The 5,432-nt window shown below is 36.7% G+C and overlaps 1 protein-coding gene across 1 annotated transcript in view; it reads left to right on the forward strand.

The window, feature by feature from the left end:
- LOC128851705 (cytochrome c oxidase assembly factor 5) overlaps positions 1-1,312 on the forward strand; it is a 6,018-nt gene extending 4,706 nt beyond the window's left edge. The window contains exon 3 of the mRNA XM_054062435.1: positions 1-1,312. This exon is cut by the window's left edge and continues 479 nt beyond it. The gene's annotated coding sequence lies outside the window, so the exon portion shown is untranslated.
- Positions 1,313-5,432: the final 4,120 nt, after the last annotated feature.

The following is a 5,432-nucleotide window of genomic DNA, read 5'->3' on the forward strand; positions in this document are numbered from 1 at the left end:
GTATATGCAAGCTGCTTCCTCCCCTGCAAGTTTGTTACCTGATAAACTGGCACTGTTAGTTAGGAGTGGCAATGTTTGCAGTGCCACATATACAAGGATGGCATCTCTTTCCTCTTGCTACAGATTCCTTTTAATATGATGGTCAATGCACACAATCTAGTCTTGTTGAACAACTAGATTGAGATTAGGTTACTCTAAATTAAGGATGTCTGATTTATCTTTCTGTCTCCTCATTGTATTGTTACAGGAGAACTATAGCATTATTCTAGTCAATGACCTGAAAGCTGTATGCCAGGATGTAGCTAATTTTATGTCTTTGGATGAGGGAGGAGAGGGTTCCTCAGGCCAACAGTTATGGAGACCATGGCTGTTATTACTGTGTTCTGAGACTATTTATAACAATAATTAATTTCCTCAGAGATGACCCTGGATGGCCTTTCTGCATTATCTTACAAGCAAGTGTATAAATAGTAATCCAAATATACATACAAACAAGGGATGGATCTGGACTTTATTGTGTTTATAGGAAGTCATGTTTCACAAATTTACTTTCTGAGCATTTTTCTTCTTCTTACTTTGTCGCTTCTCTCTGAATTGTTCAGTTCACATGGGTGTAAAATGTTGAAACTGCCATTCATTTATTTAAATTGTAAGTCATTTCTCGTAGGTACTTACTAAAAATTCTAAAGGAAGAGCAATATTTTTGTGCTTAATCAAATGTTACATGGTTTCATAAGTTACAAAACAGCTGCAGTGAAAAAGCAAAGAAATTAATAGAGGGGAAATATTTTGCTTTCCTTTGGTCAGGGATGACTGCAGCAGATCTGTTCAGTATGATGGTGTTCTTGAGACATAGGTAACATCTGTGGGTTAGTCCCTCTTGCCTGACCCTGGCAAAGAAGCAAGGTTTATGGGGGGTAACAAGCACTAAATGGTGCTTAAACCGTGATTGTGGTCAATGCTTACTGGTTCTGTTTAAGAACTTGTTTCTGAAGTATATTTCTTTTTCCTTTCTTCAGCATCTCTACCTCCTTCCCTGCATTTTAAAGCCTTTAAGAAATAAAAGGTAGTGCAACTCTTGCATATGGAAACTGGATTAATTTCAGATGAGCTGATTAGAAACAAGATTAGGAAATACTGCGAGGAGAGAGTCACAGTAACTTGTTTTCTTGGCTAAAGCTTATGTTCATGTGGCTGATCTACATTTAGTGAGAAGACGTGCATGCTACACTTAATGATTGTAAAATTGATTACTTCGTTGAATGCGTGCATGTTAGTTACTTAATTCCACCTGCCGTAAGCAACTACTCTGGGATCAAAGTATGCTTATAATATTCCTTGTACGTGCAGGGTTTTATTCTTGCAGTCGTAACTCCACACTAATTTTCCATATTCCTGTTCTCTTGATTATGTGAAAGCTAGTTCATTTGTTGAAGTGCCATAAACATACTTTGTTTTCCAGGACCTAGTTATTGCATTGCCTCTTTACGTATACTAAAATGCTGAATTGATGTTATGTCTGTAAGAGTATTATTAATTTAGCACTCTAATTTCAGAGTGTTACTCACAAGACTTCTCCATAGTTGGGGGGGGGGGGGAGGGAATTTAAAGGGGAGTAAAAATAAATTTTAAAGCCACTTGACAGGTAATTAAATACCAATTAGAGAGAAGAGTGGAACTGTCACGTGTTTTTGGTAGTCAGGGACTCTTCAGGGCTTCCCTGCCATAGGGCACTGATCCAGTGGAGTGGAGATCAAGTGTTAAAATTAAATGCGATGTTTGCTATTGGACATTCAAGGATTTAATAACAGTATACATGTATTATTTGATCCAATAGAATCTTAGCATACAAACTTCCTAATGGTTCACTAGTATAAAAATGCATGTTATATGTATCTAAATACGCACTCGATCGAGAGACTTATTGTTTGATTCCAATATTGTATAGCATAATATTATCTCTAAATATGACTAATTATACAGTTGCCCTCAAACTCTGAACACTGTCCTGGTTAAGAGCTATTAGTGTTTCTTTTGTGAAAAATAATTTGTTTTATTAATGGAAGGTGCTAAGTACTATAGATTTGTGTACACGATTCTATCTTTTTTCCTAATACGCAAAATGTTTTTATTTGAAGGTATTGATATTTTTAAGTCTCATGCCTTGTGCTACACTACTGACTTTTAATAAAACAGCCATTTCTAATCTATGGTAGATTTTGCAGGAGTGAAAGTGTAACCTATTTTAATCTGTGAAATTGGACTCCTGAGGACAAAAGGTTGAAATTATGCCAAAAGCAAATAACTGCTTTTGGAATCACTAAAATATGCAGTGCTAATAATTTGCATCAAATAAGGACAGGATGCAGGTTGCAAAAACCTTTCACTGCTACTCTGATTTCTCCCGTTTTTTTTTTACCTGTGGCATAGTCAAAGGGTGCTGAAGGGTGTTGAGATTCCCGTTGCAGACTGTGGCTTACCAGTGATGGAACCTGTCTGTGTTGTTATTATGTCTAGTTTTATCAGCTGAGGAGTTCTCTCTGTGGTCCAGTCCTGCAAAGACATTTGTATTTACATAGCTGTAAACACATCTAGCAGAACTACTCGCATGTTTGTTATGGTAAATAATCAGCCATAATAATTTACTGACATTAACTCTGTTATTTCAAGTTAGTGTGAAGTGATAAGCACTTTATTTTAGAAGAAACTGTTTAATGAAGGCCTATGTGTACATACATTGAAAGGGAGAGGGAGGAGTTGGCATCTAACAAGTATGCACGCATCTATTATTTAAGTTATGGCTCTTAAAAGCAAAGACAAAGCTTTTTTTAAAAAAAAATCTCTTCTGAGAGCTTTTCTGCTTCGAGAATGTGTGCATTTGTATTACAAAGAGCTTTATTATTCACTGGTTAACATAAGAACTTCATTGTGTAGTCTCTCTTCACTTTTAAGTTTCTGGGGAGTAGCAGGTTGGATGATAGGCTTTTTTTCAAAGCAAACATTTTAAATAATATTATCATTTCAGTGGAAGCCCAGAACAAACTAGACTGCTCAGAAGAAGAGCCCTAAGTGAAATCATCTTCTAAAAACACAGCCAGAGAATGTAGGTGGTAAGCAGTATCTATTGTTTAAGCCTGTGGTTGGGCAACTAGAAATACAAAACTGTAGCAGCTTTGTTGACATGAGGAATTTCACAAGTGCTGCTTCAGCACTTGATATGAGGTCATTTAGAATGTCTGTATTTATACTAAATATGCATCTCATTGTCTAAAAGCTGAAAAGCCTGACAGTTTAATTTCCATCATAAACTGTAGTTGACGAAATAGTAACCAGAAACCTTAAGGTCGTTTCTCCTTTTTCCAAATGCGCATTCTGAATTATGTGTTCTGTCATGTTTTTTCTGCAGGTATCTTTAGAAAATTATTAACCAGTTATTTCTGTAAGTGGTACATGCCACAGTGACTTGGTTGACTCTCTGTGGGAAGAAACCTTTGTAAACATAGAAAACAGCTTGTTGAAGGGGACTATGCTTTATTTTCAGGATTTACCGTAGGATGATTAATGAGGTCCTTCAACACAGAGAGAGCAAGAAGCAACATTAGCATTTTAATAGCTGCTTAATTATGTCAGTAGCAGGCGATATATTTCAAATAACACTATATTTTAGTAGCTAAACATTGAAAATATTTTCTATAGCAAGCTGAGGTTGGTTTGTCCTGATGAAAGCTTTCATGTGCCATGTTCTTTCTTTGCATGTAGGTACAAACGGGCTGCAGTAAAATGGAAGGGAGTAGACTCTTAAAGGTTTTTAGTAACAGAGGAAATGATACAAGTGAATCTCCCTGACTTAGAATGAGATATCCAAAATTATTTTTGCAGTATTGCTACGATGTTTTAAAAGGAGCAGGGAAAAAATAGTGAATATAGAAGTTGGCTTGTAGGTCGTAAGTTCCAATGATAAACTGTGCTACTGTGAAATTGTATTGTGTTGTCCCTCATTATCATGGAGGATGAGGAATATAGAACTTCTCTGTCAATTTATGGCAGGGATTTTCACGGTTCTTTGGTGGAGAAAGTTTTGAAGTCTTTCTGATACATAGGTCGCGGCAGACTAATATTTGTTAGATATTGCTTGTCTCAGGCTTTTGATTCTGTATCAACCATACCTCTCTACTGGCTCTACAGCAGGATGGTTTCTGGAAATCTGGGTAAGATCTGTTACAGGTGATTGGATCACTGGCATATCAAGGAAGATGAGGGTAAATGGAAACTGATTATCAGTTTTCTAAAATTTTGCATTGCTCAGTATAAAGACAGAGACTCCATAAAGCCCTATAGCAGCTGAGACAGTTAAGTGTCCCTTTCTTCTTGCTTTGTATTAGCAGTTAAAGTCAGAGTTTAACACCTTTTATCTACTCTGACTTCCTGTGAAGGTTAAGTTTTTATGCTAGAGAAAGGCATGGTCTTTTGATAAAGGCATAAAATGTAGTCTGTGTCTTCTTTTGATAGTATATTTCAATAGCTAGTAATACCTTTTAAAAGTGCATGTCTGTCTTGTGGTTAGAATTTGATTTCAGCTTCCACTAATAGGAAGGGGGAGATGGCTCTGCAAAAGAGGTCAGTAGTATCTTCCTGCTGGGAATGCATTTAAAAGTAAACAACCACTCAGTATTTTTTTGATGAAGTGCATGAATTGGCATTCTAAAATCTTGTGTTTTGCCAGTCTTCCTTAGTCCCTTCACAAATTTGTGATCTTTTAAGAAGGAGATAAAAACCCCTGTTATATTTTTTCTCTTCAGTGGTTTATATATCAGTAAAATCCCCTCTTCTTTCTTTGTACACTATGGATTGTACTTCTAAGATGCACGTTCACATTTTGTTGCAGTGTTAGGTTTGGATCTCGTTTTCAGTTCCCTGTCCATTAGGACCCTGATGCCTTTTTGGGAGTTTTTCAACAGTTTTCCACTCAGCTTTTTTTCCCAGTATTCAAGGTATGGCTTTGTATTCTGTTTTGTATTCTTTTCCTGGCAGTATAACTTGGGATTTGGCTGAAAATAAGAAAAAGGTTTTGAAGAGTATGCTGCATCAGCTGTTCCAAGTTCTTTTGTTCACCATAGTGCCAGCTTTTGTGTTGTCCCTACGTGTCATCAGCATCAGCAGTGAGTTTATAAATGCTTCTATATCTTTAAGGAAAAGTGTTGAATAGTCTTAAACCTGGTAATGGTCCCAGGGCACTTTTCCAACTACCTCTGCTCAAATAAAACAATTAGTGTTTGACAGTGAGTGTTCGAGGCTTGTTACTTAGGTTTTCTTAATCAAAGCTATCTATAATGTTACAAAAAGGTGAGGTAAATTAAAAACCTGCCTACCGTATCCGTTCCTGCTCTGCCAGCTTTTCCCTTACTTTGCCCTGGGTAACTCGGACTGCTCTG

This window comes from Cuculus canorus, chromosome 1 (genome assembly GCF_017976375.1).
Source record: "Cuculus canorus isolate bCucCan1 chromosome 1, bCucCan1.pri, whole genome shotgun sequence".
Lineage (NCBI taxonomy): Eukaryota > Metazoa > Chordata > Aves > Cuculiformes > Cuculidae > Cuculus > Cuculus canorus.